We start from the raw sequence: 11632 nt of genomic DNA on the forward strand, positions 1-11632 counted from the left end.
TCATATTCCCTTGTCTTTGCACTTCTATACCTTTCACAACTTTTATCGCATATCTCGGGGGTTGTCTTTGTACCTTTTCTCCTTATAATGCCCCTCATGTACACCTTCATCTTTGCCTTATGGAATGTTAACTTTGGTCGAATAATTTAACTTTTGTGGAGTTTGTTTGTGTTTGACCCTTGACCCTAGTTTTGAGAGGTTGTGACGTTAGAAAGGCTTAGGTAGTGTGATGAGACATGCTTAGTGATTCTTATACCTAGTTCCTTGACAAAGTGAGTATATTTGATTGGTGGAATTCCTTGTGTAAGTGTGAGTTGTATATGTTACTTAGGCTATGGAACTTGGCTTTGTTGTCTATGCTTGGAATTTGAAAGCTTAGTAGGTTGAGCGTTGTTATCTTAAGAGTAATCGTGGAGTAAGGCTCATGATATGAGCTTGGAAGAAAACCCATTTTTAGATGTTAATGATCCCGTATATATTGGTGATGTGATTTGATGTTAGTTGTTCCTTAAGAATTTTGTTGAGAAGTCTTCGTTAATTCATTCTTTGGTTTTTAAAACATCGAGGTTGTGTCGAGAACTTGAGATAGAGAGATGTTGTTATACTTGAGTGGTAGACTTACTTTAGGGAAATCCTAATATGTGATAGGATAGGTGAACAATGAATCTAACCAATTTATCAACCCTTAAGCGAGCGTTTATTTTTACCTTGATCAGTCATAGAGGTGTAATCCTTTAAGAGAGACTTGCATATAAGGAATGAGATGAATTGCCTTGACCCTCGTTTTGGAATTTGGTCGTTTTGTTATGATGGTACGATATCCTAATAGGCGTGACCTTGTTAGAGAGAACCTTAAGTCTTAGAAAGGGTATGAGTTAAGCCTTGAAATCCTCTTTCGTACCATTAATCATCTTCCTTCCCTTCGTTCATACCTCGATTAGATTTATTTCTTAAGTATAAAAGTTACTTGTCGTTTCCTCGCCTTGAATACCACTCTAATTCTAATGTCTCTTACTGGTGTTCACTAGTTACCTTTACTATTGACTCCTTTAATCTCACACCTCGTCATGTTCATGTATCCCCTTGAAATTTCCTATCATTTCTTGACCTAGTTAATACTCTTTGTTTCTTTAGTGGAGTGATGGCATTGTTGGCTACGTTGTAGAGTGAGTGAGATTCTCTTTGAGGATTCTTTGTGAACCTTGATTTCGTCGAAATTAGATTAGTGGAACTTGAGTTAAGTTGAGTGGGAAAAATTGTATGACAACCTATTTACTTTTGGTTGGTGGTCTTTACGATTTGGGGAATGTGATCATCTATGCTTGTGAATTCGGGTGTGAATAAGACTTTGGTTCGGAGTGTTAGAAAGTATAAAGACCTTGAGATTTTGACCTTTGATTTAGGATTTTACCATAGTGAGAACTCCTAGTAGTCGATAGTTGGTTATGTGTGTAATTCTTTTAGTAGTTTTGACCTTTCGTGGAAATCGTTTATAGATGATTTATATTTGAGAGTTATGGAATCACGATTGTGGTGGAGTGACTTGACCGACGGAGTAGCATAGGAGTAAAGTGTGAGTATTTTGAGGAGATTATTGGAAGTTATGTGGTTATGAGTTTCGTGGTTAGGAAGTTTCCGGAACCGTGCAGGATGACTTTGTTGTTCGAGATTTAAGTATCTGGCGTTTCCTTGTTGTCTAATTTCCCGTCCTCTTTGACCATAAGTGTTACCGTTCATACCTCTCTTCCTCGTCTCTGCTTGCTCCTCCTTTAAAATTTGATGTTAACCTAGGAAATTCAATCTTTGATATCCTTGTAGATTCGATTTCAACTCTTCTCCTAGGAAGTTCATCATAGCTCTTTTGTTGGTTAAGTTGAACCCTCTTAGCGTACCTTGTTTTCATGATATCTAAGTTCTCTTCATTTCGTACTATTTCTAAACATTTCAAGCTACCACTTTTGATCCATTGTTAAAAGTTTATGTTACTCTTACAAAACCCTACCTATTTTAAAGGTTTGAAAATGAGAATTCGATTTAGTTCTCCTTTTGTTTTACGAGTATAACTTCTTTTTATGGATTTTTAATTGCTAAACCCGAGTTACTTTTAACTTTGCTCAATTTCTAACTAGCTTTGATCTACTTATGATTTCGTTGTCAAGAGTTTAATATTATATTTTCAGGAATTTGTCTTCCTTTTGAATTTAGAAATGAAGCCTCTACTTCTATTTTGACCTTTGCAAAAGAAAATTTGAATGAATTGCCTTTTCTTTTGATTTTGACGTTGATCGGATGTTAGAACTCGTTATTTGAAACGTTTAATAACTTGTTCTACGCTTGTCGACGAGTGACTTTTGTCTTAGATTTGTCTTTGACTTGGAAAGTTAGCGTTCTTGTGTGCACGACAAGAGCAATTTCGTTCCATGAATGAGGCTTATACTTTTGAAAACTCTTCATTAATGTTTTTGAAAGTATTTTGATTTTCGATTTATACAAATGATTTGCTTTTGACCATATCTTCGATTTGGAATGTGATGTTCTTGAATGCGCAACGAGAGCATTTTCGTTCCTTTGATGAGAACTGGTCTGTCGGAAAATTTTATTTGAGACTTCGAAAGGATTTTGATTCTTACGATAAGTAACCTTTTAGTGTTTTGGTTACCATTTTTAAAAGTTCAGTTTTACTTTTTATAACCTTTCTTTTCTACCTTCAAGTTTCGAGGACGAAACTTTTTAAAAGATGGGGAGATTGTAACACCCGCGAATTTTCCATTTTGACATTTATAATTTATTTAACCATCTACTGTCTTATTTATATTTTAAATTAATTAATTTAATTGATTTCATTATTAAACATGATTTTTATAAATATTATATTTTTAAAGCTTATCTTATACAAAAATAAATATTTTGGTCGGATAATAATAATAATAATAATAATAATCTCCGTCTTGAGTTATGGTAGGCTTGAGACGAAAATTCTAGTGGAAACCGACTCAATTTGAATTGTTGGGCTTTATATAACTCATGGGCTTTTTCCTTCTCTTTTCCCTTCACAAAACCCCCAACTAAACCCTCATAACTCCATCTCCCTCACTCCTAAATTCTGAAATTTCCCAACAAACACACAACTACAACACCATTGTTACACAACTTCCACCTTCTTCACTAAATTGGCCATAAAACCTTCATTTCTCATCGGTTTTCAACGATTTTCGCGTCTATCTCTTCCTCTCATCGCCCTCCATCTTTCTAGGTAAGAAAGATACCGACTTTCCTCCTTATATAGGGCTGTCGAGCCATTTATACATGGTACCCTTTTTCTAATTTCGATTCTTAGTCTTATTTTGTGTTTTCTTATGTTTAGGAGAAAGTTTAGTTGACCCGGAAGTGGATTCTTGAAAGGTAGACGAGTCTATTGTGGATTTAAGTGCAAAAAGGTAACGGTGATGGGTTACTCGACTTACATGTCAAAATTGTGTGTTTTATGTGTGGTTGGATGCATATAGATGTTAAAGTTGGTAACTTTCATGTTTCATCCCATTGTTGTGTTGAATGAAGTAGTTTATGAGGATCTTCATATGTTTGAGTGGAATGCTATCTTATTTTAAGGTTCATGGTTGATGTCATATGTTTAAATTACCCTAACATGCCAAATTTGCTGAGTATTCATCATATTAGAAAGAGTATGAAGTGATTAAATGAAAGATAGTTGAATTTGAAGGACTTTGGATGTTGTTTAATGGAATTTGCGTGTACAGTGATCCCCTGCCGGTGGGCCGGCAGCCGGCCTACCCAACCGGCAGCGAGTATATGCGAGTTTGATGTCTTTTATTATAGGGTGTACTCCCTGCCGGTGGGCCGGCAGCCGGTGGACCGGCAGAGAATACACATTGAGCATTGTTGACCTTGTTTACCTTGACCTGTATTCCCTGCCGGTGGGCCGGCAGCCGGTGGACCGGCAGAGAATACACTTCCAACTATTTTGACTTTGTTTTACCTTGGCTTGTATTCCCTGCCGGTGGGCCGGCAGCCGGTGGACCGGCAGAGAATACACCTGCTTCTATTTTTTTAGCCTTGTTTCACCTTAGCATGAATCCTCTGCCGGTGGGCCGGCAGCCGGTGCCCACGCCGGCAGAGAGCACCTGGTAATCATTATACTCTTATGTTTATACATGCTTCACATGAATTGTTTACGTTATGTTTGGGCAATCATTGTTGCTCGTATTTGTGACCCGAGCGTGACGTTTGACATTGTGAGACTACTCGACATTCCTTATTTATTTGCCCTCAGACCTTGGGTCACGGTTAGGTGCCATGGTCTCCGAGTTGGGCTATTTTTCCTTTCGCCTCTTCGGACCGGGGGTCACGGTTAGGTGACAAGGTTCCGATTTGGGGTTACTCGACTTTCGGGCACGGTTAGGTGTACCATGTTTCGAGTCTTGGATACGATTTGGTATCGTTTGTCGAATCGGGTGTCGTCCATCCCGAGAGTCTGGCCAGGTTTAGACTAGGACCGTATTATGATCGTCGTCCTACCAAGAGGTTGGAGTCTAGGGGTCTGTCTTGTTTGAGTCAAAGCCTTTGTAAATGTCTTGCTGATTATGGTCATTGGCGTGTTCTTATATACGAGAGTTCACGTCTCCTACTGTTTGCGAGAGTCTTGGTCCTATCGGATACTAGTGGTGAGACGCAAGCCCCTAGTTGCGATATGATCGCCGGGATTGATGTTCCCATCCGTTCTTATGGTGAGATGCAAGCCATAAGTATGAATGTGACATTAGTAGCCACGTCCCGTGCTATGGTTGTTAAGAGGTTTTCAAAGTAATGGCTATTGGTTTCCATCCGTACATTTTCTATTTAATTGACCCGTTATTTACCTTCTTCATATGATTCGATGCCTAATCTCATATCCATGTTTTGGTTACCTTGAATGCATGTTTAATATAATGTACCATGCCTATCTCATTAAGAATGCAATGTGCCTATCTCATTAAGAATGCAATGTGCCTATCTCATTATGATTATCGTTTATATCCCTTTGTTCATTATTATTCAAGTATGATGTATGATCTATATGTTTAAATAAGTTTTTGCTTACGTGTATTTTGACATATAGTGGCTGGGAGAACCCTGAGTTACTCCCCACTGACTGTGGCGTTCATGTTTACATGAATGACAGGTTTGTGATGCAGATTATGGGGAAGACGTGTGAGCTAGCGAGAACGTTGACCCTTGGACCCTAGTTATAGTCTGCTTAGACTCACCTATCGTTAGACTTGTGTTTATTCGTGGATATCTTTTCCCCAACGCACTTGTTTTTAATACTAAAATTTAATTATCTTTCTTTTCATTTTGTTTGATCACTTATGGTGGATTTCGCATTTTAAACTTTTAAAGGTTTTAAAAATCTCGCATTTTCCGCTTTAAATAAATAGTTCTTTTGATGCCCTATCGAGGGGTGTCACATTGCATTTGCAGCTATTTATGCCTAAGCCTTGCTAATTGACATATTATTAGTAGAATCATATATGCATAGTCTACGAGTTTTCGTTAAATTTCTTGCTGAACTTGAGACTTGACTTAAAATTTTGGCAAACTACATCATTTTCTGAGGCTTAGAGCCTATAACTGGTGACATTCATAACCAGTTTATTTAGGATTGTGAGTAGTACTCCTTATGAGACATGTTACATTAATTTGCATAAATATGAACTTAATCTGCTTAATACATGTGTGCATTCGGTCTGTGGTTAGTTGACACATGTGGAAGAGGTCCCCTTTTCTCATTTTACCCATAAGCTTCACACTGCCAAAAATAGCCTTTTTGTCCCGTTTACTACATCCTACATTTAGCCTGCCCTTGTCAAGCTAGTAGTTTACGTTCTTGGGATTGTTACTTCATTTTTGGTAGCTAATGCTCATTTTGAGATGATGTTGGGAAGAGATGAAAAAGGGAAGAAAGGAACAAAAGGAAAAAAGAAAAAAAAAAGAAAAAAATGATTCGAAAAAGAAAAAAAAGTGCTGTACTGTTTAAATACGGTCGATCGACTGCCCATTCTGGTCCATTGACTGCCGCCCGAGAAAGAGAAAAATCAAAATCACATGGTTTGAATCTTTATAAGTTGGTGATTTACACTCCCATGTTTCATTTGTATCTTATGGGGAGTTGTTTAATTATGGAGATTGTGAGATTTGTGCTTGAAAATTAGCACCGTTTCGATTGAAATTTTGAGCAAGAAGTTGGATGGTTTATTAATTTGGTTCCCTTAGTTACTAGCTTGGCTTTTAACTCTGTTTTTATCCAAATTTACTTTTGCCTCTTCTTACCCGTCACCTCACATATCCATATTTACCTCGGCATGTGTCATGATCATCTGTTTGGTTGGAATGCATATGTACGGTTGTAGAGATTACTTTCATATTATATTGCAGGCATGTTGTTATAGGTCGTAGTTAGGTGAGTGTCACTAACAAGATGAATTCTTTCTATCTTTTACATATTTCCACCTGCACCTATTTGAGTGATTTGAGCGACCCGTGAGAGTTCATAATGATAAGTCTCTATCGTTGACGGTTCAACAGTTTTTGACGACTTTATAACTCGTTTGCATGATTCATATTGCTAATTGATTGTTAGTTAATGCATTAAATTGGTTTAGGCTATTCGGTTTGCATTTCGCTTTGAGATTGAACTCGTTCCATTAGGTTTTAGGATCGAGTCTAGTTCTTGCTTGGGGACAAGCAAGGGTTTGGTTTGGGGAAGTTTGATGCGTGTCCTAAATATGATGTTTTACACCCCATTTTACACGCATTTCAGAGCTCATTTGTGTAGTTTATACTACTATTTATCCCATTTCGTCTACTTTCATGTTTTTATGTAATATTGCAGATTTATGCGGAAATGAGTAGAAATTGAGCTAAATCCGTTCCCGAGTATCTTGCATTGCATTTGACGTGAAGTATTTACTCAAGGAACGAGCTTGGTGCGTATTTCGAGGCCCGAAAGACAAATCCACGAGAAGTTAGAAGTCAAGTATCAGCTACTTCAGTCGATCGACCGCTGCCCTTAGTCGATCGACCAACCCACGAGTTCCAGTAGCTACTGTTCAACGAAGAGCAGTCGATCGACTGCCTTGCATGGTCGATCGACCAAGCCGCTAATTCTGACGTGAATAAGAAGATCGAGAATTTAGAAGCCCATTGTGTTTTAGGTTTTGGAATAAAGTTACGTATATTCCTATATAACGTAACTTAGGTTTTGGGGACAATAATCAAGTTTTTATCATTGAGTTCGAAGATACGATTCAACATCCATAGTTTAGTTCGTTCTTTAATAAAGTTTCTGTTTTGCATTCGGTTATGATCTTCCCTTTACAATTCCTTTACACGGTATTCTTCTGTTCTTATTCAGTTCTATTGCTTCCATTCGTAGTATAGAATTGCTAGGTTAGATCTCCCGAAACCAATTTATCGCTTTATGTTAATCGCTTGTTTAGATAATTTAAGAATGATTTCGAATGTTTTAATTGTTAAGTTTATTGCTGTTTTTATTTTGAGTATGAGTAGCTAAATCCCCTGTGCTAGGATGTAGGGAATCTGTAGCGTAGACAACATTAGAATAGGACGACCTAGAGCGCGCCATGGTCGATCGACTGGTCTTCCTGGTCGATCGACCGACCACGTGAGATATGCTTCGTTTTAATTAATTTAATTTCTATGTTTGACGAATCGAGTGCACGCGACTAGTTGAATGTTAAGGATTTGACCGACCCAATAAAGATCGAAAGATAGGGAAGGGAGATAGCCTACCTAATTAAGACGACTAGATTAATGAGATCGAGAGATAAGTTAATTTAGCCTTTTTAGTCACTTTTCAGGACGAAAGTTAGCATTAGTGATATTAGGAACCTGTAGCGAGATCGAGAGATGCTACCTGTGAGAGTGGACCGAGAGGACCTCTTATTTTCCCGTCTCACGTGTTTGTTTTAGACCTACCTAGTATCTTTCGCGCCGAAACTACGGTGAACCGACCGTCTTAGCACCCTTTTAATATCTGTTTTCATCAATTAGCTTAGTTTACTGTTCTTTTATTGCCATTAGTATAGAACAAATCAAATCAAACCCCCACTTTTGTTACCTTGGACTTAAAATTAGACAACTAATAATTGCATCGCCTCCCTGTGGTTCGACCCTGTTACCACTAGCTTCTGTTAGTTTTAATAGGTATTATAAATTTTATCTTTGGTGCACACAACGACGGGCATCATGGAGATAAGCAAATGCACTAGAATAACAAAAATTAGCTCAAAACACTATGATAAGTGCTAAATGACATATAAAATGGAGCTAATATAGTGGATGAAAATGTGTAAAATATGCACTTATAATCTTGATTTTCAAGGTTGGGGTGATGTGAGTCGGTTTTCGGGTCCTACTTACCCGGTTGAGGTTGTCCAATTTTTCGCTTCGGTCAAAGTTAAAGATGGTGTTGCATGCACTTGTTAATGGTGTTGATGTTACCGTTTCTATTGACAATTTTCGTTCCGCCTTTAAGGTTCCTCATGATGGAATCGATATTAATCCAAGTTTGGAATGGTCCAATATAGATGATGATAAACAATTAGTCATTAAAAAGTATTTTGATGAGGTTGGGTCGGATAATGGTAATATTGTGGTCCGACCTCTCTCGGCAAAAATCAAGTTTCTTTTGAACTTTTTGTGGAATACGGTTGTGTCGCGAAGGGGTGGACGGGATAAGGTGTCGAGTTATGAGGCTATTATTGTGTATTCTTGGTTGGAGGGTCGAAAAGTTAATTTGGCTAGTCTTGTTCTTAACCGTATTGTTCAAACGAGTCTAACCGCCACCAAGGAGAAATTTTGTACCACTCTTGACCTTCCATATGGGATGTGGATATTAAGATTATTGGAGATAAAACAAGTTATGGGACAGGATAGCTACGGTGTTAGTGCAAAGGATAGTATGTGTGATCGTGTAATCAAGTTGATGGGTCTCAGGTTTGAAGGACCCGAGTTAGTATTTGCTAAGAATATGGAAAAGAGTCCTAGTGATAGTGGAGTGGTGGCTGTGGAAGTCAAATTGAAGGCTTTTATGGGGTATTTAATGGCTAAGGTTTAGGAGCAAACCACGGCATTAGCCACGACCATGTCTCGGGTTGGACCTTCACGGTCCTTGGATGGTGGATTGGATAGTGCTCGGGTTTATGAGTGAATGGACGGGGTTGATAAGAGGCGCACGGGTTTTGAGAGGGATTTGTTGGCAATTCGTGAGGAAGTGTTCCAACATAGTCATCGTCTCACTTATCTCACGAGCCAAGGAGGTGCGTTGGTTATGCACGAAAAAGCAATGAAGGCCGATCAAGCTCTTACTTTGGAGGCGACAAAAGCCTTGTCTTTGAAGGTCCTTAACTTTGAGACGAGCCTTCAAGCTCAAGCTACACTTGTGAGGAGCTCTTTTGATCGTCTTGATGCCTTGGAACATCGTACTCGTCCCGATTACGTTAACCCATATAAGACCCGTCAAATTTAGCCTTGCCTTACCTCTCGCCTATTTTCACACTTTCCTTTATTAGCTTTAAGTTCTTTTGATTTTCTAATGGTGTATTTTGCATCTTAATACTCTCTACCATTCGGCCCATTTTGGCAAGCTACTTGTGGTTATGGCCCAAGTAGTTCTAAACATGTTGTTCATTCGGCCCACTTGGCATAAGACATGTTTTCTTTTGTTTGTATGTTACATTAATTCGTAGGTACTTATGTTTGTCTATAGTTTATTTGTTTCCTATATCGTTCTTATCTCTTGTCTCATCATGTATTATTCAGTCATTTTATGTTTGTTCTTATCTTTTCGATGATGTCAAGAGGGGGAAAGAACGACCATGGTAAGCATCTACCTAAGCTTGCTCCTTGTCAAGACCAATTGTCTCTTAAAGTCCTTTAAGTTTCGATCTTGTGTTAATCATTTGATCTTGGTTGATCTTTATCTATAAAGATGACGGTATTGTATTGAGGAGGAACTATATACTTAGTCACAATTTTAGGAGACTTGCCATCATCAAAAAAGAGGAATTTACTGAACCATATAGAATATATGTTTATGTTTTGATGATGTCAAGAGTGCTTTACTGTTTATATACTTGTTGAGCGTAATTGTTTATTTAAGTCCCTTCAGATTAGACTTACTATTTGACAAGCTTAAAGAATTGTGATGAAAGTATACAAGACTATTACTATGATCAAGCCCTCAATTACGGATCAAGATTTTGCAATATTGTGGAAGAATTATTCAAGCATCGTGAGAAGACGAAGCTCGTCTAAAGTTTAATCAAGCTTGAATGATGAAGTAGCCAACACTCGAAGATCTCATAAGAAGATTAGAATAGTGTAGGTGTTTATCTCGTAATGGTAACATATGAGTGGATTTCTTATATTGGTAAAGTTATAGCTTGACAACTATAACATTACTTATGTAAGAGCTTAATCTTATAACTCTTCTACTATAACATTGAGATGCTGAGTTTATATTACACACGACTTGAGAAGTTTTCAAATTATTTTGAAAAATGTTTTTGTTTCTTTTAAATGTTCTAGCAAAAGTATTTATTTAATAAGGAAGCTCATAATTAATTAGAGTGTGGTTTTGCTTTAAACTTATAATTAGTAATTATGTTGAATCAACTTATGAGTTGAGTCATATTACTAATTAGGGTTTTACTAAGGCATACTCTTAAACCCTAAAATCTAACCTAACTTCAAGCTAGGGTTTTTCACGAAAAACGAGGTATATGGGCCGTGGTTATTTCGTGTAAACCTAATGGATAAAAGATTATTATTGTTAAGATTTTATTCTCTAGAATTATCTTAACATATCTTTTATATTTAGCTTGATATCTTTATTTATGATAAAGATATTCTTGATATGGAAAATCTTATCATATCTCAAGATTTAAGGAAAGAATAATAGGAGAATATCTTATAAATTATCTTTTGGAATATTCTCTATTATCTCTTAGGGTTTTAAGGAAAGAAATAACAAAGATACGATTGTTTTCATATCTTATATTTCAGCATTAGGGTTTCTTGTGAAACCGTGTGCCATGCTCCTTCTTTCTCTATAAATACTTTGCCTTTGCAACTTTTAAAAGTAAGACCTTTAAGCATAAATTGATTTTATTTTCAAGAGCAAAAAACCGTGTGTTTCAAAACAAGAAAACCGTTTTGCAAATTTTCCAAAAGGCCGTGTGTTTATAACTCGTGCATTCATTAATTCGTTATTGTTATAAGATAATAGTGCTCAATCGATTTCTTACTCGTTCATTAACGTGAACTTTTAGTAGAATCATTAAGTGCTTTCTTATTAGCGTAAATTAGTTACTCGAGTATTTAACGGTACTCACTTGAGTTACAACTAGGGTTAGTTGTACGAGTTGGGTTAGTAAATTTGTAATCCGTAGAAAGGTACTAAATTTATTAATCGAGAATAGTGGACGTAGGTTTCGATTGTGAAACTGAACCACTTCAAAAAATTGTGCGTCTCTCTCTTTCGTTCATTTACTTATTTCGTTCTTGTTCGTTAATTAGTTAATTAGTTAAAGTTTAATCAATAAACTTTAAA

Source organism: Silene latifolia, chromosome 9 (assembly GCF_048544455.1).
Source record: "Silene latifolia isolate original U9 population chromosome 9, ASM4854445v1, whole genome shotgun sequence".
Taxonomy (NCBI): Eukaryota; Viridiplantae; Streptophyta; class Magnoliopsida; order Caryophyllales; family Caryophyllaceae; genus Silene; species Silene latifolia.